This window comes from Dunckerocampus dactyliophorus, chromosome 14 (assembly GCF_027744805.1).
Source record: "Dunckerocampus dactyliophorus isolate RoL2022-P2 chromosome 14, RoL_Ddac_1.1, whole genome shotgun sequence".
Lineage (NCBI taxonomy): Eukaryota > Metazoa > Chordata > Actinopteri > Syngnathiformes > Syngnathidae > Dunckerocampus > Dunckerocampus dactyliophorus.
In genome coordinates, this window is record NC_072832.1 from 18,562,631 (window position 1) to 18,584,872 (window position 22,242).

At 47.9% G+C, this 22,242-nt stretch overlaps 15 non-coding genes across 15 annotated transcripts; 3 read left to right on the forward strand and 12 right to left on the reverse strand.

Annotated features, from left to right (window-relative positions):
• Positions 1 to 697: 697 nt before the first annotated feature.
• trnas-gcu (transfer RNA serine (anticodon GCU)) lies at positions 698 to 779 on the reverse strand. The gene has a single exon. It is a non-coding gene; the product is annotated as a tRNA-Ser (tRNA).
• Positions 780 to 1,934: 1,155 nt separating this feature from the next.
• Positions 1,935 to 2,016, reverse strand: trnas-gcu (transfer RNA serine (anticodon GCU)). Its single transcript has one exon. It is a non-coding gene; the product is annotated as a tRNA-Ser (tRNA).
• Positions 2,017 to 3,485: 1,469 nt separating this feature from the next.
• trnas-gcu (transfer RNA serine (anticodon GCU)) lies at positions 3,486 to 3,567 on the reverse strand. Its single transcript has one exon. It is a non-coding gene; the product is annotated as a tRNA-Ser (tRNA).
• A 1,155-nt stretch (positions 3,568 to 4,722) lies between these two features.
• trnas-gcu (transfer RNA serine (anticodon GCU)) lies at positions 4,723 to 4,804 on the reverse strand. The gene has a single exon. It is a non-coding gene; the product is annotated as a tRNA-Ser (tRNA).
• Positions 4,805 to 5,809: 1,005 nt separating this feature from the next.
• On the forward strand, positions 5,810 to 5,882 carry trnaa-agc (transfer RNA alanine (anticodon AGC)). The gene has a single exon. It is a non-coding gene; the product is annotated as a tRNA-Ala (tRNA).
• Positions 5,883 to 8,066: 2,184 nt separating this feature from the next.
• trnas-gcu (transfer RNA serine (anticodon GCU)) lies at positions 8,067 to 8,148 on the reverse strand. The gene has a single exon. It is a non-coding gene; the product is annotated as a tRNA-Ser (tRNA).
• Positions 8,149 to 9,303: 1,155 nt separating this feature from the next.
• On the reverse strand, positions 9,304 to 9,385 carry trnas-gcu (transfer RNA serine (anticodon GCU)). Its single transcript has one exon. It is a non-coding gene; the product is annotated as a tRNA-Ser (tRNA).
• Positions 9,386 to 10,854: 1,469 nt separating this feature from the next.
• On the reverse strand, positions 10,855 to 10,936 carry trnas-gcu (transfer RNA serine (anticodon GCU)). The gene has a single exon. It is a non-coding gene; the product is annotated as a tRNA-Ser (tRNA).
• A 1,155-nt stretch (positions 10,937 to 12,091) lies between these two features.
• trnas-gcu (transfer RNA serine (anticodon GCU)) lies at positions 12,092 to 12,173 on the reverse strand. The gene has a single exon. It is a non-coding gene; the product is annotated as a tRNA-Ser (tRNA).
• A 1,005-nt stretch (positions 12,174 to 13,178) lies between these two features.
• Positions 13,179 to 13,251, forward strand: trnaa-agc (transfer RNA alanine (anticodon AGC)). The gene has a single exon. It is a non-coding gene; the product is annotated as a tRNA-Ala (tRNA).
• Positions 13,252 to 15,435: 2,184 nt separating this feature from the next.
• Positions 15,436 to 15,517, reverse strand: trnas-gcu (transfer RNA serine (anticodon GCU)). Its single transcript has one exon. It is a non-coding gene; the product is annotated as a tRNA-Ser (tRNA).
• A 1,155-nt stretch (positions 15,518 to 16,672) lies between these two features.
• Positions 16,673 to 16,754, reverse strand: trnas-gcu (transfer RNA serine (anticodon GCU)). The gene has a single exon. It is a non-coding gene; the product is annotated as a tRNA-Ser (tRNA).
• Positions 16,755 to 18,258: 1,504 nt separating this feature from the next.
• Positions 18,259 to 18,340, reverse strand: trnas-gcu (transfer RNA serine (anticodon GCU)). The gene has a single exon. It is a non-coding gene; the product is annotated as a tRNA-Ser (tRNA).
• A 1,155-nt stretch (positions 18,341 to 19,495) lies between these two features.
• trnas-gcu (transfer RNA serine (anticodon GCU)) lies at positions 19,496 to 19,577 on the reverse strand. The gene has a single exon. It is a non-coding gene; the product is annotated as a tRNA-Ser (tRNA).
• Positions 19,578 to 20,582: 1,005 nt separating this feature from the next.
• On the forward strand, positions 20,583 to 20,655 carry trnaa-agc (transfer RNA alanine (anticodon AGC)). The gene has a single exon. It is a non-coding gene; the product is annotated as a tRNA-Ala (tRNA).
• Positions 20,656 to 22,242: the final 1,587 nt, after the last annotated feature.

Sequence of the window (22,242 nt, forward strand, 5' to 3'; positions counted from 1 at the left end):
AACATCACTCTGCTGTTTTTATTTTTAATCACCTTTTCCACCACATCCAGGCGACTGTGAAGACGTGCATGTTCCTGACATGAAGACGCCGCACGAGGTGTCCGCTCAGATTCTGAAAGTCCAACCAAAAGTGCACATATGAGTGGATATAAACGCTGTAGGCCATTTTCCAGCGCAGGAACTTTACCCCAGACCAGTCGACCGTCCCGATTTCCCAGAGAACAACAAGTGTTTAAGCTTACATACACACAAACGACCTGAGCATTCCTTGGACCTCTGTGAGCGTCATCAGACATGCAGACTATAGTGTCACACCTGTCCAACTTCAATGTCACCTGTCAATGTCAACAAAAAATTTATTGACATTGAAAGTTTAACTTGAAAACAATTTCCTGAAAGAAATAGTGGCCGCATTTTCCAAAGTGTATGTTCCCTGGAGGCTTTTCCGCTTGAAAAAGCATGGTCTTAAATTCAGGTCAAGCACGTTTGCTGACTTTTGAAAGTATCAACGGGTCCAGAAATTGCACATTACTATACTGTATGTCAAAGGGGGAATTAAACGCCCTTTTTCCTGCCAACGAAAGGATTCTCGCTGTCCATTGTAGTGACGACTTGCTTGTTTCCTTGCATGCTGATGACATTTCCGAAAAACACACGTGTGGTAAAAGAAGAAAGCAGTGAACTCGTAGCAATAGCCCGATGAGGATGGGATTCGAACCCATGCGTGCAGAACACAATGGATTAGCAGTCCATCACCTTAACCTCTCGGTCACCTCATCACTTTCAGCTATATTTTAAACATGGTCCCGTTGGCTCAAAATGTCTCTGCTTATGCGCGATTTCGCTGTTGTGGAAACTATGGCGGCCTGTGCGGTCGAAACGGAGGTATGGGGGGAATTAGCTCAAATGGAAGAGCGCTTGCTTCGCATGCGAGAGGTAGCGGGATCGATACCTGCATTCTCCACTGGGTAATTGGATATTTTAGTCTTCAGAATGTGCAAAGTCTGTGAAGGTTAGTGTATGGTAGCTAAAACTGGATGTGGTGCAGGGGGAAACGGCTCAAATGGCAGAGCGCTCCGGAAAATGGTGGAGTGCCATCAACGTGTCGGGGATGAGATCATGCCCCGAATGGAAGCAGTTCAAATACCGTGGGGTCTTGTTCACGATTGAGGGAAGGTTGACGGATCGGTGCAGCGTCTACAATGACAATTTACCAGTCGATCTACGTTACTACCCTCACCTACACCTATGACGTGGCTCGGGTATCTGTTCAGGATGCCTGGGGACTTGCTCAGGGCACGTTCTACATCTAGCAGCACACATTTCATGCTGAAGCTGAGGAGCCTTTGTGATAGAGTTGGGCATGTTTGAGGAAAAGCAAGGCCATATCGGTACAGCTCTACAATGCTCCTTTGACACCTGGCCATGTGGCGTTTGGTCAAACATCATTACTCTGATCTATGTTTTGGCAACCTTGCATCAGTCGAGTCCAACAAAAATCCATTACATCTGACGTCCACGTAAGATCTTGCTTAATTGCCACGTTGAGCTATGGAAAAGTTGCCATGTCGTTGTCATTTCGCAAGAAAGTTGGGAAACAGTTAAGACTGATGACCAGTAGTGGGATCCATTAAGTCCATTTCGGATCCATTGAGTGCGAAGACTGTGCATTGTCTGTAAGAAGTACTATATGGTAGCACAAATGTGCCACAGGGGGAATTAGCTCAGGTGGTAGAGCGCTCGCTTAGCATGTGAGAGGTAGCAGGATCGACGCCTGCATTCTCCAAAGTGTCTCTTATGGCTTTTTCCTGCCAACGAAAGGATTCTCGCTGTCCATTGTAGTGACGACTTGCTTGTTTCCTTGCATGCTGATGACATTTCCGAAAAACACACGTGTGGTAAAAGAAGAAAGCAGTGAACTCGTAGCAATAGCCCGATGAGGATGGGATTCGAACCCATGCGTGCAAAACACAATGGATTAGCAGTCCATCACCTTAACCTCTCGGTCACCTCATCACTTTCAGCTGTCTTTTTAACATGGTTTAGTTGGCTCAAAATGTTACTTCTCATGTCCGTTTTCTGTGTTGTGGAAAATATGCCGGCCAGTTGTCTCAAAAGGGGGAATTAGCTCAAATGGAAGAGCGCTTGCTTTGCACTGTGTAATTGAACATTTTAGTGTTAACAACATGCAAGTGCAAAGTCTGTGAAGGTTAGTGTATGGCAGCTTTGCTGCGTGTGGTGCAGGGAGAAACGGCTCAAATGGTGGAGTGCCAACTACGTGTCGCGGATGAGTTCCTGCCCCAAATGGAGCCAGACCAAGTACCGTGGGGTCTTGTTCACGATTGGGGCAAGGTAGGCGGATTCCGTTTTCTGTGTTGTGGAAAATATGCCACAACACAGAAAACGGCACAACACTGTCATCCGGCAGGAACTGGCACTCGAGCCGCAGCTCCTCCATACTGAGCGGAGCCAGATGAGGTGGCTCGGGTATCTGGTCAGGATGCCTGGGGACTTGCTCAGGGCACGTCCTACAATTAGCAGCACACATTTCATGGTGAAGCTGAAGAGCCATTGTGATAGAGTTGGGCATGTTTGAGGAAACACAAAGTCATATCGATACCCGCATTCTCCACTGTGTAATTGAACATTTTAGTGTTAACAACATGCAAGTGCAAAGTCTGTGAAGGTTAGTGTATGGCAGCTTTGCTGCGTGTGGTGCAGGGAGAAACGGCTCAAATGGTGGAGTGCCAACTACGTGTCGCGGATGAGTTCCTGCCCCAAATGGAGCCAGACCAAGTACCGTGGGGTCTTGTTCACGATTGGGGCAAGGTAGGCGGATTCCGTTTTCTGTGTTGTGGAAAATATGCCACAACACAGAAAACGGCACAACACTGTCATCCGGCAGGAACTCGCACTCGAGCCGCTGTTCCTCCATACTGAGCGGAGCCAGATGAGGTAGCATATGGTAGCACGGTTGTGTCACAGGGGGAATTAGCTCAGGTGGTAGAGCGCTCGCTTAGCATGTGAGAGGTAGCAGGATCGACGCCTGCATTCTCCAAAGTGTCTCTTATGGCTTTTTCCTGCCAACGCTCCTTTGCTCCTTTGACACCTGGCCATGTGGCATTTGGTCTGGCCAAATTGTCAAACATCATTACTCTGACCGATGACCAGTAGCGGGATCCATGCCCATATTTTTAAAACGTTCGTGCGAAACCTGTGCATTGTCTGTAAGAAGTAGCATATGGTAGCACGGTTGTGTCCCAGGGGGAATTAGCTCAAGTGGTAGAGCGCTCGCTTAGCATGTGAGAGGTAGCAGGATCGACGCCTGCATTCTCCAAAGTGTCTCTTATGGCTTTTTCCTGCCAACGAAAGGATTCTCGCTGTCCATTGTAGTGACGACTTGCTTGTTTCCTTGCATGCTGATGACATTTCCGAAAAACACACGTGTGGTAAAAGAAGAAAGCAGTGAACTCGTAGCAATAGCCCGATGAGGATGGGATTCGAACCCATGCGTGCAGAACACAATGGATTAGCAGTCCATCACCTTAACCTCTCGGTCACCTCATCACTTTCAGCTATATTTTAAACATGGTCCCGTTGGCTCAAAATGTCTCTGCTTATGCGCGATTTCGCTGTTGTGGAAACTATGGCGGCCTGTGCGGTCGAAACGGAGGTATGGGGGGAATTAGCTCAAATGGAAGAGCGCTTGCTTCGCATGCGAGAGGTAGCGGGATCGATACCTGCATTCTCCACTGGGTAATTGGATATTTTAGTCTTCAGAATGTGCAAAGTCTGTGAAGGTTAGTGTATGGTAGCTAAAACTGGATGTGGTGCAGGGGGAAACGGCTCAAATGGCAGAGCGCTCCGGAAAATGGTGGAGTGCCATCAACGTGTCGGGGATGAGATCATGCCCCGAATGGAAGCAGTTCAAATACCGTGGGGTCTTGTTCGCGATTGAGGGAAGGTTGACGGATCGGTGCAGCGTCTACAATGACAATTTACCAGTCGATCTACGTTACTACCCTCACCTACACCTATGAGGTGGCTCGGGTATCTGTTCAGGATGCCTGGGGACTTGCTCAGGGCACGTTCTACATCTAGCAGCACACATTTCATGCTGAAGCTGAGGAGCCTTTGTGATAGAGTTGGGCATGTTTGAGGAAAAGCAAGGCCATATCGGTACAGCTCTACAATGCTCCTTTGACACCTGGCCATGTGGCGTTTGGTCAAACATCATTACTCTGATCTATGTTTTGGCAACCTTGCATCAGTCGAGTCCAACAAAAATCCATTACATCTGACGTCCACGTAAGATCTTGCTTAATTGCCACGTTGAGCTATGGAAAAGTTGCCATGTCGTTGTCATTTCGCAAGAAAGTTGGGAAACAGTTAAGACTGATGACCAGTAGTGGGATCCATTAAGTCCATTTCGGATCCATTGAGTGCGAAGACTGTGCATTGTCTGTAAGAAGTACTATATGGTAGCACGAATGTGCCACAGGGGGAATTAGCTCAGGTGGTAGAGCGCTCGCTTAGCATGTGAGAGGTAGCAGGATCGACGCCTGCATTCTCCAAAGCGTCTCTTATGGCTTTTTCCTGCCAACAAAAGGATTCTCGTTCTCCACTGTCGTGATGACTTGCTTGTTTCCTTGCATGCTGATGACATTTCCGAAAAATACACGTGTGGTCAAAGAAGAAAGCTGTGATATCGTAGCACGAGCCCGATGAGGATGGGATTCGAACCCATGCGTGCAGAACACAATGGATTAGCAGTCCATCACCTTAACCTCTCGGTCACCTCATCACTTTCAGCTGTCTTTTTAACATGGTTTAGTTGGCTCAAAATGTTACTTCTCATGTCCGTTTTCTGTGTTGTGGAAAATATGCCGGCCAGTTGTCTCAAAAGGGGGAATTAGCTCAAATTGAAGAGCGCTTGCTTTGCATGCGAGCGGTAGCGGGATCGATACCCGCATTCTCCACTGTGTAATTGAACATTTTAGTGTTAACAACATGCAAGTGCAAAGTCTGTGAAGGTTAGTGTATGGCAGCTTAGCTGCGTGTGGTGCAGGGAGAAACGGCTCAAATGGTGGAGTGCCAACTACGTGTCGCGGATGAGTTCCTGCCCCAAATGGAGCCAGACCAAGTACCGTGGGGTCTTGTTCACGATTGGGGCAAGGTAGGCGGATTCCGTTTTCTGTTTTGTGGAAAATATGCCACAACACAGAAAACGGCACAACACTGTCATCCGGCAGGAACTGGCACTCGAGCCGCAGCTCCTCCATACTGAGCGGAGCCAGATGAGGTGGCTCGGGTATCTGGTCAGGATGCCTGGGGACTTGCTCAGGGCACGTCCTACAATTAGCAGCACACATTTCATGGTGAAGCTGAAGAGCCATTGTGATAGAGTTGGGCATGTTTGAGGAAACACAAAGTCATATCGATACCCGCATTCTCCACTGTGTAATTGAACATTTTAGTGTTAACAACATGCAAGTGCAAAGTCTGTGAAGGTTAGTGTATGGCAGCTTTGCTGCGTGTGGTGCAGGGAGAAACGGCTCAAATGGTGGAGTGCCAACTACGTGTCGCGGATGAGTTCCTGCCCCAAATGGAGCCAGACCAAGTACCGTGGGGTCTTGTTCACGATTGGGGCAAGGTAGGCGGATTCCGTTTTCTGTGTTGTGGAAAATATGCCACAACACAGAAAACGGCACAACACTGTCATCCGGCAGGAACTCGCACTCGAGCCGCTGTTCCGCCATACTGAGCGGAGCCAGATGAGGTAGCATATGGTAGCACGGTTGTGTCACAGGGGGAATTAGCTCAGGTGGTAGAGCGCTCGCTTAGCATGTGAGAGGTAGCAGGATCGATGCCTGCATTCTCCAAAGTGTCTCTTATGGCTTTTTCCTGCCAACGCTCCTTTGCTCCTTTGACACCTGGCCATTTGGCATTTGGTCTGGCCAAATTGTCAAACATCATTACTCTGACCGATGACCAGTAGCGGGATCCATGCCCATATTTTTAAAACGTTCGTGCGAAACCTGTGCATTGTCTGTAAGAAGTAGCATATGGTAGCACGGTTGTGTCACAGGGGGAATTAGCTCAAGTGGTAGAGCGCTCGCTTAGCATGTGAGAGGTAGCAGGATCGACGCCTGCATTCTCCAAAGTGTCTCTTATGGCTTTTTCCTGCCAACGAAAGGATTCTCGCTGTCCATTGTAGTGCGTCTGTGTAGGCTCTCAGTCGTACAGGAGTTGTCCATCGAGGAAAAGGCTTCTTGAGACGTCATCTGTACTTCTGTGTAGAAGGTGTCGGACGTTTCGCTCCTCATCCGAAGAGAACACAAAAGGGTTTGTGGCGAGCATCAAAGACCTCAGATTGGAGCCAGAGGAAACTTTGGTGTCTTATGATGTGACTTCACTTTTCACATCTGTCCCCACCTCAGCAGCAGTCTCGGTGGTGAGGAAGAGACTGCTCGAGGACTCAACTCTGCATCGGAGAACAAAACTTAGTGCTGACCACATCTGCCAATTACTGGAAATTTGCCTTAACACCACATATTTTCAGTTTAGAGGGAAATTCTACAGACAAATTCATGGTTGTGCTATGGGCTCACCAGTCTCACCCATAGTGGCGAATCTGTACATGGAAGAGATGGAGAAACAGGCTCTCACATCCTTCTCAGGGACAAAACCAAGGCACTGGTTTAGATACGTGGATGACACCTTTGTCATAATCAAAAAACAAGAAATTCAGTCTTTCACAGATCACATCAATGCGGTGGACACCAATATCAAATTTACTCGCGAGGACACTAAAGAAAACCAACTAGCCTTCTTAGACTGCAAGGTAATTATAGGAAAGGACAGACAGCTACTTACAGAGGTCTTTAGAAAGGCCACACACACTGACCAATACCTGCTTTTTGAATCAAACCATCCACTACAACATAAACTAGGGGTTATTAGGACCCTCCAACATAGAGCGGAACAAATACCAACTAGTGCTGAGGGAAAGAAAAAGGAGACACAACATGTCCAGAGAGCGCTCTCAACCTGTGGGTACCCACGGTGGGCTTTTAACAAATGTCAAAAGAAGAGAGTAGGGAAAGAAACCCAAAAGCCCACAGAAGCAAAAAGGAGAGGAGTGGTAGTCCCTTATGTAGCGGGGGTCTCCGAAAAACTCCAGAGGATCTTATGGCAACACAAAATTCCTACCTATTTCAAACCAGTAAATACCCTGAGACAAAAATTAGTGCATCCTAAGGACAAGGCTCCAAACCAGAAACAGAGCAATGTGGTCTATTCCATCCACTGTAAAGATGAGGAATGCAAAGAGCACTACATTGGGGAAACTAAGCAAATGCTCCAAAAAAGGCTTTATCAACATCGCAGGGACAATGCTAGTGGTCCTCAATCAGCAGTACATCTACACCTGAAAGCTACCAATCACTCTTTTCAGGACAGCGAGGTTAAGATTTTGGCCAAAGAAAACAGATGGTTTGAAAGAGGAGTTAAGGAAGCTATTTTTGTCAAACAACAGAACCCATCATTGAATCGGAATGGTGGTTTGAGGTTTAATTTGGACCCTGTGTTCAGCAGGTTACTGAGACCAAAACCCACAGCTCTTAGTCTTGCAAATGAGGTGAAGGCAGGGCCGAGCCAGAACAATAGATGCTAACAAGCCAGTATCAGAGTCGTTCATACCCAATTCAGGGAGCGACACTTCCCTTTTATCGTAGGTGTGAATAACAGGATAGGATTATACCACTGCTCCGCCCAGGCTTAGTGTAACGAACCAATAGGAGGAGGGTGTTGGCACACCAATTCCGCCCACTCTTACTGTATTTAAGGCCTAAGCTACCAGCACTTATTAGTTTGCTGACGAAGCTCTTCGGATGAGGAGCGAAACGTCCGACACCTTCTACACAGAAGTACAGATGACGTCTCAAGAAGCCTTTTCCTCGATGTCCATTGTAGTGACGACTTGCTTGTTTCCTTGCATGCTGATGACATTTCCGAAAAACACACGTGTGGTAAAAGAAGAAAGCAGTGAACTCGTAGCAATAGCCCGATGAGGATGGGATTCGAACCCATGCGTGCAGAACACAATGGATTAGCAGTCCATCACCTTAACCTCTCGGTCACCTCATCACTTTCAGCTATATTTTAAACATGGTCCCGTTGGCTCAAAATGTCTCTGCTTATGCGCGATTTCGCTGTTGTGGAAACTATGGCGGCCTGTGCGGTCGAAACGGAGGTATGGGGGGAATTAGCTCAAATGGAAGAGCGCTTGCTTCGCATGCGAGAGGTAGCGGGATCGATACCTGCATTCTCCACTGGGTAATTGGATATTTTAGTCTTCAGAATGTGCAAAGTCTGTGAAGGTTAGTGTATGGTAGCTAAAACTGGATGTGGTGCAGGGGGAAACGGCTCAAATTGCAGAGCGCTCCGGAAAATGGTGGAGTGCCATCAACGTGTCGGGGATGAGATCATGCCCCGAGTGGAAGCAGTTCAAATACCGTGGGGTCTTGTTCACGATTGAGGGAAGGTTGACGGATCGGTGCAGCGTCTACAATGACAATTTACCAGTCGATCTACGTTACTACCCTCACCTACACCTATGAGGTGGCTCGGGTATCTGTTCAGGATGCCTGGGGACTTGCTCAGGGCACGTTCTACATCTAGCAGCACACATTTCATGCTGAAGCTGAGGAGCCTTTGTGATAGAGTTGGGCATGTTTGAGGAAAAGCAAGGCCATATCGGTACAGCTCTACAATGCTCCTTTGACACCTGGCCATGTGGCGTTTGGTCAAACATCATTACTCTGATCTATGTTTTGGCAACCTTGCATCAGTCGAGTCCAACAAAAATCCATTACATCTGACGTCCACGTAAGATCTTGCTTAATTGCCACGTTGAGCTATGGAAAAGTTGCCATGTCGTTGTCATTTCGCAAGAAAGTTGGGAAACAGTTAAGACTGATGACCAGTAGTGGGATCCATTAAGTCCATTTCGGATCCATTGAGTGCGAAGACTGTGCATTGTCTGTAAGAAGTACTATATGGTAGCACAAATGTGCCACAGGGGGAATTAGCTCAGGTGGTAGAGCGCTCGCTTAGCATGTGAGAGGTAGCAGGATCGACGCCTGCATTCTCCAAAGTGTCTCTTATGGCTTTTTCCTGCCAACGAAAGGATTCTCGCTGTCCATTGTAGTGACGACTTGCTTGTTTCCTTGCATGCTGATGACATTTCCGAAAAACACACGTGTGGTAAAAGAAGAAAGCAGTGAACTCGTAGCAATAGCCCGATGAGGATGGGATTCGAACCCATGCGTGCAAAACACAATGGATTAGCAGTCCATCACCTTAACCTCTCGGTCACCTCATCACTTTCAGCTGTCTTTTTAACATGGTTTAGTTGGCTCAAAATGTTACTTCTCATGTCCGTTTTCTGTGTTGTGGAAAATATGCCGGCCAGTTGTCTCAAAAGGGGGAATTAGCTCAAATGGAAGAGCGCTTGCTTTGCACTGTGTAATTGAACATTTTAGTGTTAACAACATGCAAGTGCAAAGTCTGTGAAGGTTAGTGTATGGCAGCTTTGCTGCGTGTGGTGCAGGGAGAAACGGCTCAAATGGTGGAGTGCCAACTACGTGTCGCGGATGAGTTCCTGCCCCAAATGGAGCCAGACCAAGTACCGTGGGGTCTTGTTCACGATTGGGGCAAGGTAGGCGGATTCCGTTTTCTGTGTTGTGGAAAATATGCCACAACACAGAAAACGGCACAACACTGTCATCCGGCAGGAACTGGCACTCGAGCCGCAGCTCCTCCATACTGAGCGGAGCCAGATGAGGTGGCTCGGGTATCTGGTCAGGATGCCTGGGGACTTGCTCAGGGCACGTCCTACAATTAGCAGCACACATTTCATGGTGAAGCTGAAGAGCCATTGTGATAGAGTTGGGCATGTTTGAGGAAACACAAAGTCATATCGATACCCGCATTCTCCACTGTGTAATTGAACATTTTAGTGTTAACAACATGCAAGTGCAAAGTCTGTGAAGGTTAGTGTATGGCAGCTTTGCTGCGTGTGGTGCAGGGAGAAACGGCTCAAATGGTGGAGTGCCAACTACGTGTCGCGGATGAGTTCCTGCCCCAAATGGAGCCAGACCAAGTACCGTGGGGTCTTGTTCACGATTGGGGCAAGGTAGGCGGATTCCGTTTTCTGTGTTGTGGAAAATATGCCACAACACAGAAAACGGCACAACACTGTCATCCGGCAGGAACTCGCACTCGAGCCGCTGTTCCTCCATACTGAGCGGAGCCAGATGAGGTAGCATATGGTAGCACGGTTGTGTCACAGGGGGAATTAGCTCAGGTGGTAGAGCGCTCGCTTAGCATGTGAGAGGTAGCAGGATCGACGCCTGCATTCTCCAAAGTGTCTCTTATGGCTTTTTCCTGCCAACGCTCCTTTGCTCCTTTGACACCTGGCCATGTGGCATTTGGTCTGGCCAAATTGTCAAACATCATTACTCTGACCGATGACCAGTAGCGGGATCCATGCCCATATTTTTAAAACGTTCGTGCGAAACCTGTGCATTGTCTGTAAGAAGTAGCATATGGTAGCACGGTTGTGTCCCAGGGGGAATTAGCTCAAGTGGTAGAGCGCTCGCTTAGCATGTGAGAGGTAGCAGGATCGACGCCTGCATTCTCCAAAGTGTCTCTTATGGCTTTTTCCTGCCAACGAAAGGATTCTCGCTGTCCATTGTAGTGACGACTTGCTTGTTTCCTTGCATGCTGATGACATTTCCGAAAAACACACGTGTGGTAAAAGAAGAAAGCAGTGAACTCGTAGCAATAGCCCGATGAGGATGGGATTCGAACCCATGCGTGCAGAACACAATGGATTAGCAGTCCATCACCTTAACCTCTCGGTCACCTCATCACTTTCAGCTATATTTTAAACATGGTCCCGTTGGCTCAAAATGTCTCTGCTTATGCGCGATTTCGCTGTTGTGGAAACTATGGCGGCCTGTGCGGTCGAAACGGAGGTATGGGGGGAATTAGCTCAAATGGAAGAGCGCTTGCTTCGCATGCGAGAGGTAGCGGGATCGATACCTGCATTCTCCACTGGGTAATTGGATATTTTAGTCTTCAGAATGTGCAAAGTCTGTGAAGGTTAGTGTATGGTAGCTAAAACTGGATGTGGTGCAGGGGGAAACGGCTCAAATGGCAGAGCGCTCCGGAAAATGGTGGAGTGCCATCAACGTGTCGGGGATGAGATCATGCCCCGAATGGAAGCAGTTCAAATACCGTGGGGTCTTGTTCGCGATTGAGGGAAGGTTGACGGATCGGTGCAGCGTCTACAATGACAATTTACCAGTCGATCTACGTTACTACCCTCACCTACACCTATGAGGTGGCTCGGGTATCTGTTCAGGATGCCTGGGGACTTGCTCAGGGCACGTTCTACATCTAGCAGCACACATTTCATGCTGAAGCTGAGGAGCCTTTGTGATAGAGTTGGGCATGTTTGAGGAAAAGCAAGGCCATATCGGTACAGCTCTACAATGCTCCTTTGACACCTGGCCATGTGGCGTTTGGTCAAACATCATTACTCTGATCTATGTTTTGGCAACCTTGCATCAGTCGAGTCCAACAAAAATCCATTACATCTGACGTCCACGTAAGATCTTGCTTAATTGCCACGTTGAGCTATGGAAAAGTTGCCATGTCGTTGTCATTTCGCAAGAAAGTTGGGAAACAGTTAAGACTGATGACCAGTAGTGGGATCCATTAAGTCCATTTCGGATCCATTGAGTGCGAAGACTGTGCATTGTCTGTAAGAAGTACTATATGGTAGCACGAATGTGCCACAGGGGGAATTAGCTCAGGTGGTAGAGCGCTCGCTTAGCATGTGAGAGGTAGCAGGATCGACGCCTGCATTCTCCAAAGCGTCTCTTATGGCTTTTTCCTGCCAACAAAAGGATTCTCGTTCTCCACTGTCGTGATGACTTGCTTGTTTCCTTGCATGCTGATGACATTTCCGAAAAATACACGTGTGGTCAAAGAAGAAAGCTGTGATATCGTAGCACGAGCCCGATGAGGATGGGATTCGAACCCATGCGTGCAGAACACAATGGATTAGCAGTCCATCACCTTAACCTCTCGGTCACCTCATCACTTTCAGCTGTCTTTTTAACATGGTTTAGTTGGCTCAAAATGTTACTTCTCATGTCCGTTTTCTGTGTTGTGGAAAATATGCCGGCCAGTTGTCTCAAAAGGGGGAATTAGCTCAAATTGAAGAGCGCTTGCTTTGCATGCGAGCGGTAGCGGGATCGATACCCGCATTCTCCACTGTGTAATTGAACATTTTAGTGTTAACAACATGCAAGTGCAAAGTCTGTGAAGGTTAGTGTATGGCAGCTTAGCTGCGTGTGGTGCAGGGAGAAACGGCTCAAATGGTGGAGTGCCAACTACGTGTCGCGGATGAGTTCCTGCCCCAAATGGAGCCAGACCAAGTACCGTGGGGTCTTGTTCACGATTGGGGCAAGGTAGGCGGATTCCGTTTTCTGTTTTGTGGAAAATATGCCACAACACAGAAAACGGCACAACACTGTCATCCGGCAGGAACTGGCACTCGAGCCGCAGCTCCTCCATACTGAGCGGAGCCAGATGAGGTGGCTCGGGTATCTGGTCAGGATGCCTGGGGACTTGCTCAGGGCACGTCCTACAATTAGCAGCACACATTTCATGGTGAAGCTGAAGAGCCATTGTGATAGAGTTGGGCATGTTTGAGGAAACACAAAGTCATATCGATACCCGCATTCTCCACTGTGTAATTGAACATTTTAGTGTTAACAACATGCAAGTGCAAAGTCTGTGAAGGTTAGTGTATGGCAGCTTTGCTGCGTGTGGTGCAGGGAGAAACGGCTCAAATGGTGGAGTGCCAACTACGTGTCGCGGATGAGTTCCTGCCCCAAATGGAGCCAGACCAAGTACCGTGGGGTCTTGTTCACGATTGGGGCAAGGTAGGCGGATTCCGTTTTCTGTGTTGTGGAAAATATGCCACAACACAGAAAACGGCACAACACTGTCATCCGGCAGGAACTCGCACTCGAGCCGCTGTTCCGCCATACTGAGCGGAGCCAGATGAGGTAGCATATGGTAGCACGGTTGTGTCACAGGGGGAATTAGCTCAGGTGGTAGAGCGCTCGCTTAGCATGTGAGAGGTAGCAGGATCGATGCCTGCATTCTCCAAAGTGTCTCTTATGGCTTTTTCCTGCCAACGCTCCTTTGCTCCTTTGACACCTGGCCATTTGGCATTTGGTCTGGCCAAATTGTCAAACATCATTACTCTGACCGATGACCAGTAGCGGGATCCATGCCCATATTTTTAAAACGTTCGTGCGAAACCTGTGCATTGTCTGTAAGAAGTAGCATATGGTAGCACGGTTGTGTCACAGGGGGAATTAGCTCAAGTGGTAGAGCGCTCGCTTAGCATGTGAGAGGTAGCAGGATCGACGCCTGCATTCTCCAAAGTGTCTCTTATGGCTTTTTCCTGCCAACGAAAGGATTCTCGCTGTCCATTGTAGTGCGTCTGTGTAGGCTCTCAGTCGTACAGGAGTTGTCCATCGAGGAAAAGGCTTCTTGAGACGTCATCTGTACTTCTGTGTAGAAGGTGTCGGACGTTTCGCTCCTCATCCGAAGAGAACACAAAAGGGTTTGTGGCGAGCATCAAAGACCTCAGATTGGAGCCAGAGGAAACTTTGGTGTCTTATGATGTGACTTCACTTTTCACATCTGTCCCCACCTCAGCAGCAGTCTCGGTGGTGAGGAAGAGACTGCTCGAGGACTCAACTCTGCATCGGAGAACAAAACTTAGTGCTGACCACATCTGCCAATTACTGGAAATTTGCCTTAACACCACATATTTTCAGTTTAGAGGGAAATTCTACAGACAAATTCATGGTTGTGCTATGGGCTCACCAGTCTCACCCATAGTGGCGAATCTGTACATGGAAGAGATGGAGAAACAGGCTCTCACATCCTTCTCAGGGACAAAACCAAGGCACTGGTTTAGATACGTGGATGACACCTTTGTCATAATCAAAAAACAAGAAATTCAGTCTTTCACAGATCACATCAATGCGGTGGACACCAATATCAAATTTACTCGCGAGGACACTAAAGAAAACCAACTAGCCTTCTTAGACTGCAAGGTAATTATAGGAAAGGACAGACAGCTACTTACAGAGGTCTTTAGAAAGGCCACACACACTGACCAATACCTGCTTTTTGAATCAAACCATCCACTACAACATAAACTAGGGGTTATTAGGACCCTCCAACATAGAGCGGAACAAATACCAACTAGTGCTGAGGGAAAGAAAAAGGAGACACAACATGTCCAGAGAGCGCTCTCAACCTGTGGGTACCCACGGTGGGCTTTTAACAAATGTCAAAAGAAGAGAGTAGGGAAAGAAACCCAAAAGCCCACAGAAGCAAAAAGGAGAGGAGTGGTAGTCCCTTATGTAGCGGGGGTCTCCGAAAAACTCCAGAGGATCTTATGGCAACACAAAATTCCTACCTATTTCAAACCAGTAAATACCCTGAGACAAAAATTAGTGCATCCTAAGGACAAGGCTCCAAACCAGAAACAGAGCAATGTGGTCTATTCCATCCACTGTAAAGATGAGGAATGCAAAGAGCACTACATTGGGGAAACTAAGCAAATGCTCCAAAAAAGGCTTTATCAACATCGCAGGGACAATGCTAGTGGTCCTCAATCAGCAGTACATCTACACCTGAAAGCTACCAATCACTCTTTTCAGGACAGCGAGGTTAAGATTTTGGCCAAAGAAAACAGATGGTTTGAAAGAGGAGTTAAGGAAGCTATTTTTGTCAAACAACAGAACCCATCATTGAATCGGAATGGTGGTTTGAGGTTTAATTTGGACCCTGTGTTCAGCAGGTTACTGAGACCAAAACCCACAGCTCTTAGTCTTGCAAATGAGGTGAAGGCAGGGCCGAGCCAGAACAATAGATGCTAACAAGCCAGTATCAGAGTCGTTCATACCCAATTCAGGGAGCGACACTTCCCTTTTATCGTAGGTGTGAATAACAGGATAGGATTATACCACTGCTCCGCCCAGGCTTAGTGTAACGAACCAATAGGAGGAGGGTGTTGGCACACCAATTCCGCCCACTCTTACTGTATTTAAGGCCTAAGCTACCAGCACTTATTAGTTTGCTGACGAAGCTCTTCGGATGAGGAGCGAAACGTCCGACACCTTCTACACAGAAGTACAGATGACGTCTCAAGAAGCCTTTTCCTCGATGTCCATTGTAGTGACGACTTGCTTGTTTCCTTGCATGCTGATGACATTTCCGAAAAACACACGTGTGGTAAAAGAAGAAAGCAGTGAACTCGTAGCAATAGCCCGATGAGGATGGGATTCGAACCCATGCGTGCAGAACACAATGGATTAGCAGTCCATCACCTTAACCTCTCGGTCACCTCATCACTTTCAGCTATATTTTAAACATGGTCCCGTTGGCTCAAAATGTCTCTGCTTATGCGCGATTTCGCTGTTGTGGAAACTATGGCGGCCTGTGCGGTCGAAACGGAGGTATGGGGGGAATTAGCTCAAATGGAAGAGCGCTTGCTTCGCATGCGAGAGGTAGCGGGATCGATACCTGCATTCTCCACTGGGTAATTGGATATTTTAGTCTTCAGAATGTGCAAAGTCTGTGAAGGTTAGTGTATGGTAGCTAAAACTGGATGTGGTGCAGGGGGAAACGGCTCAAATTGCAGAGCGCTCCGGAAAATGGTGGAGTGCCATCAACGTGTCGGGGATGAGATCATGCCCCGAGTGGAAGCAGTTCAAATACCGTGGGGTCTTGTTCACGATTGAGGGAAGGTTGACGGATCGGTGCAGCGTCTACAATGACAATTTACCAGTCGATCTACGTTACTACCCTCACCTACACCTATGAGGTGGCTCGGGTATCTGTTCAGGATGCCTGGGGACTTGCTCAGGGCACGTTCTACATCTAGCAGCACACATTTCATGCTGAAGCTGAGGAGCCTTTGTGATAGAGTTGGGCATGTTTGAGGAAAAGCAAGGCCATATCGGTACAGCTCTACAATGCTCCTTTGACACCTGGCCATGTGGCGTTTGGTCAAACATCATTACTCTGATCTATGTTTTGGCAACCTTGCATCAGTCGAGTCCAACAAAAATCCATTACATCTGACGTCCACGTAAGATCTTGCTTAATTGCCACGTTGAGCTATGGAAAAGTTGCCATGTCGTTGTCATTTCGCAAGAAAGTTGGGAAACAGTTAAGACTGATGACCAGTAGTGGGATCCATTAAGTCCATTTCGGATCCATTGAGTGCGAAGACTGTGCATTGTCTGTAAGAAGTACTATATGGTAGCACGAATGTGCCACAGGGGGAATTAGCTCAGGTGGTAGAGCGCTCGCTTAGCATGTGAGAGGTAGCAGGATCGACGCCTGCATTCTCCAAAGCGTCTCTTATGGCTTTTTCCTGCCAACAAAAGGATTCTCGTTCTCCACTGTCGTGATGACTTGCTTGTTTCCTTGCATGCTGATGACATTTCCGAAAAATACACGTGTGGTCAAAGAAGAAACCTGTGCTATCGTAGCACGAGCCCGATGAGGATGGGACTCGAACCCATGCATGCAGAACACAATGGATTAGCAGTCCATCACCTTAACCTCTCGGTCACCTCATCACTTTCAGCTGTCTTTTTAACATGGTTTAGTTGGCTCAAAATGTTACTTCTCATGTCCGTTTTCTGTGTTGTGGAAAATATGCCGGCCAGTTGTCTCAAAAGGGGGAATTAGCTCAAATGGAAGAGCGCTTGCTTTGCATGTGAGAGGTAGCGGGATCGATACCCGCATTCTCCACTGTGTAATTGAACATTTTAGTGTTAACAACATGCAAGTGCAAAGTCTGTGAAGGTTAGTGTATGGCAGCTTTGCTGCGTGTGGTGCAGGGAGAAACGGCTCAAATGGTGGAGTGCCAACTACGTGTCGCGGATGAGTTCCTGCCCCAAATGGAGCCAGACCAAGTACCGTGGGGTCTTGTTCACGATTGGGGCAAGGTAGGCGGATTCCGTTTTCTGTGTTGTGGAAAATATGCCACAACACAGAAAACGGCACAACACTGTCATCCGGCAGGAACTGGCACTCGAGCCGCAGCTCCTCCATACTGAGCGGAGCCAGATGAGGTGGCTCGGGTATCTGGTCAGGATGCCTGGGGACTTGCTCAGGGCACGTCCTACAATTAGCAGCACACATTTCATGGTGAAGCTGAAGAGCCATTGTGATAGAGTTGGGCATGTTTGAGGAAACACAAAGTCATATCGATACCCGCATTCTCCACTGTGTAATTGAACATTTTAGTGTTAACAACATGCAAGTGCAAAGTCTGTGAAGGTTAGTGTATGGCAGCTTTGCTGCGTGTGGTGCAGGGAGAAACGGCTCAAATGGTGGAGTGCCAACTACGTGTCGCGGATGAGTTCCTGCCCCAAATGGAGCCAGACCAAGTACCGTGGGGTCTTGTTCACAATTGGGGCAAGGTAGGCGGATTCCGTTTTCTGTGTTGTGGAAAATATGCCACAACACAGAAAACGGCACAACACTGTCATCCGGCAGGAACTCGCACTCGAGCCGCTGTTCCTCCATACTGAGCGGAGCCAGATGAGGTAGCATATGGTAGCACGGTTGTGTCACAGGGGGAATTAGCTCAGGTGGTAGAGCGCTCGCTTAGCATGTGAGAGGTAGCAGGATCGACGCCTGCATTCTCCAAAGTGTCTCTTATGGCTTTTCCTGCCAACGCTCCTTTGCTCCTTTGACACCTGGCCATGTGGCATTTGGTCTGGCCAAATTGTCAAACATCATTACTCTGACCGATGACCAGTAGCGGGATCCATGCCCATATTTTTAAAACGTTCGTGCGAAACCTGTGCATTGTCTGTAAGAAGTAGCATATGGTAGCACGGTTGTGTCCCAGGGGGAATTAGCTCAAGTGGTAGAGCGCTCGCTTAGCATGTGAGAGGTAGCAGGATCGACGCCTGCATTCTCCAAAGTGTCTCTTATGGCTTTTTCCTGCCAACGAAAGGATTCTCGCTGTCCATTGTAGTGACGACTTGCTTGTTTCCTTGCATGCTGATGACATTTCCGAAAAACACACGTGTGGTAAAAGAAGAAAGCAGTGAACTCGTAGCAATAGCCCGATGAGGATGGGATTCGAACCCATGCGTGCAGAACACAATGGATTAGCAGTCCATCACCTTAACCTCTCGGTCACCTCATCACTTTCAGCTATATTTTAAACATGGTCCCGTTGGCTCAAAATGTCTCTGCTTATGCGCGATTTCGCTGTTGTGGAAACTATGGCGGCCTGTGCGGTCGAAACGGAGGTATGGGGGGAATTAGCTCAAATGGAAGAGCGCTTGCTTCGCATGCGAGAGGTAGCGGGATCGATACCTGCATTCTCCACTGGGTAATTGGATATTTTAGTCTTCAGAATGTGCAAAGTCTGTGAAGGTTAGTGTATGGTAGCTAAAACTGGATGTGGTGCAGGGGGAAACGGCTCAAATGGCAGAGCGCTCCGGAAAATGGTGGAGTGCCATCAACGTGTCGGGGATGAGATCATGCCCCGAATGGAAGCAGTTCAAATACCGTGGGGTCTTGTTCGCGATTGAGGGAAGGTTGACGGATCGGTGCAGCGTCTACAATGACAATTTACCAGTCGATCTACGTTACTACCCTCACCTACACCTATGAGGTGGCTCGGGTATCTGTTCAGGATGCCTGGGGACTTGCTCAGGGCACGTTCTACATCTAGCAGCACACATTTCATGCTGAAGCTGAGGAGCCTTTGTGATAGAGTTGGGCATGTTTGAGGAAAAGCAAGGCCATATCGGTACAGCTCTACAATGCTCCTTTGACACCTGGCCATGTGGCGTTTGGTCAAACATCATTACTCTGATCTATGTTTTGGCAACCTTGCATCAGTCGAGTCCAACAAAAATCCATTACATCTGACGTCCACGTAAGATCTTGCTTAATTGCCACGTTGAGCTATGGAAAAGTTGCCATGTCGTTGTCATTTCGCAAGAAAGTTGGGAAACAGTTAAGACTGATGACCAGTAGTGGGATCCATTAAGTCCATTTCGGATCCATTGAGTGCGAAGACTGTGCATTGTCTGTAAGAAGTACTATATGGTAGCACGAATGTGCCACAGGGGGAATTAGCTCAGGTGGTAGAGCGCTCGCTTAGCATGTGAGAGGTAGCAGGATCGACGCCTGCATTCTCCAAAGCGTCTCTTATGGCTTTTTCCTGCCAACAAAAGGATTCTCGTTCTCCACTGTCGTGATGACTTGCTTGTTTCCTTGCATGCTGATGACATTTCCGAAAAATACACGTGTGGTCAAAGAAGAAACCTGTGCTATCGTAGCACGAGCCCGATGAGGATGGGACTCGAACCCATGCGTGCAGAACACAATGGATTAGCAGTCCATCACCTTAACCTCTCGGTCACCTCATCACTTTCAGCTGTCTTTTTAACATGGTTTAGTTGGCTCAAAATGTTACTTCTCATGTCCGTTTTCTGTGTTGTGGAAAATATGCCGGCCAGTTGTCTCAAAAGGGGGAATTAGCTCAAATGGAAGAGCGCTTGCTTTGCATGCGAGAGGTAGTGGGATCGATACCCGCATTCTCCACTGTGTAATTGAACATTTTAGTGTTAACAACATGCAAGTGCAAAGTCTGTGAAGGTTAGTGTATGGCAGCTTTGCTGCGTGTGGTGCAGGGAGAAACGGCTCAAATGGTGGAGTGCCAACTACGTGTCGCGGATGAGTTCCTGCCCCAAATGGAGCCAGACCAAGTACCGTGGGGTCTTGTTCACGATTGGGGCAAGGTAGGCGGATTCCGTTTTCTGTGTTGTGGAAAATATGCCACAACACAGAAAACGGCACAACACTGTCATCCGGCAGGAACTGGCACTCGAGCCGCAGCTCCTCCATACTGAGCGGAGCCAGATGAGGTGGCTCGGGTATCTGGTCAGGATGCCTGGGGACTTGCTCAGGGCACGTCCTACAATTAGCAGCACACATTTCATGGTGAAGCTGAAGAGCCATTGTGATAGAGTTGGGCATGTTTGAGGAAACACAAAGTCATATCGATACCCGCATTCTCCACTGTGTAATTGAACATTTTAGTGTTAACAACATGCAAGTGCAAAGTCTGTGAAGGTTAGTGTATGGCAGCTTTGCTGCGTGTGGTGCAGGGAGAAACGGCTCAAATGGTGGAGTGCCAACTACGTGTCGCGGATGAGTTCCTGCCCCAAATGGAGCCAGACCAAGTACCGTGGGGTCTTGTTCACAATTGGGGCAAGGTAGGCGGATTCCGTTTTCTGTTTTGTGGAAAATATGCCACAACACAGAAAACGGCACAACACTGTCATCCGGCAGGAACTCGCACTCGAGCCGCTGTTCCGCCATACTGAGCGGAGCCAGATGAGGTAGCATATGGTAGCACGGTTGTGTCACAGGGGGAATTAGCTCAGGTGGTAGAGCGCTCGCTTAGCATGTGAGAGGTAGCAGGATCGATGCCTGCATTCTCCAAAGTGTCTCTTATGGCTTTTTCCTGCCAACGCTCCTTTGCTCCTTTGACACCTGGCCATTTGGCATTTGGTCTGGCCAAATTGTCAAACATCATTACTCTGACCGATGACCAGTAGCGGGATCCATGCCCATATTTTTAAAACGTTCGTGCGAAACCTGTGCATTGTCTGTAAGAAGTAGCATATGGTAGCACGGTTGTGTCACAGGGGGAATTAGCTCAAGTGGTAGAGCGCTCGCTTAGCATGTGAGAGGTAGCAGGATCGACGCCTGCATTCTCCAAAGTGTCTCTTATGGCTTTTTCCTGCCAACGAAAGGATTCTCGCTGTCCATTGTAGTGCGTCTGTGTAGGCTCTCAGTCGTACAGGAGTTGTCCATCGAGGAAAAGGCTTCTTGAGACGTCATCTGTACTTCTGTGTAGAAGGTGTCGGACGTTTCGCTCCTCATCCGAAGAGAACACAAAAGGGTTTGTGGCGAGCATCAAAGACCTCAGATTGGAGCCAGAGGAAACTTTGGTGTCTTATGATGTGACTTCACTTTTCACATCTGTCCCCACCTCAGCAGCAGTCTCGGTGGTGAGGAAGAGACTGCTCGAGGACTCAACTCTGCATCGGAGAACAAAACTTAGTGCTGACCACATCTGCCAATTACTGGAAATTTGCCTTAACACCACATATTTTCAGTTTAGAGGGAAATTCTACAGACAAATTCATGGTTGTGCTATGGGCTCACCAGTCTCACCCATAGTGGCGAATCTGTACATGGAAGAGATGGAGAAACAGGCTCTCACATCCTTCTCAGGGACAAAACCAAGGCACTGGTTTAGATACGTGGATGACACCTTTGTCATAATCAAAAAACAAGAAATTCAGTCTTTCACAGATCACATCAATGCGGTGGACACCAATATCAAATTTACTCGCGAGGACACTAAAGAAAACCAACTAGCCTTCTTAGACTGCAAGGTAATTATAGGAAAGGACAGACAGCTACTTACAGAGGTCTTTAGAAAGGCCACACACACTGACCAATACCTGCTTTTTGAATCAAACCATCCACTACAACATAAACTAGGGGTTATTAGGACCCTCCAACATAGAGCGGAACAAATACCAACTAGTGCTGAGGGAAAGAAAAAGGAGACACAACATGTCCAGAGAGCGCTCTCAACCTGTGGGTACCCACGGTGGGCTTTTAACAAATGTCAAAAGAAGAGAGTAGGGAAAGAAACCCAAAAGCCCACAGAAGCAAAAAGGAGAGGAGTGGTAGTCCCTTATGTAGCGGGGGTCTCCGAAAAACTCCAGAGGATCTTATGGCAACACAAAATTCCTACCTATTTCAAACCAGTAAATACCCTGAGACAAAAATTAGTGCATCCTAAGGACAAGGCTCCAAACCAGAAACAGAGCAATGTGGTCTATTCCATCCACTGTAAAGATGAGGAATGCAAAGAGCACTACATTGGGGAAACTAAGCAAATGCTCCAAAAAAGGCTTTATCAACATCGCAGGGACAATGCTAGTGGTCCTCAATCAGCAGTACATCTACACCTGAAAGCTACCAATCACTCTTTTCAGGACAGCGAGGTTA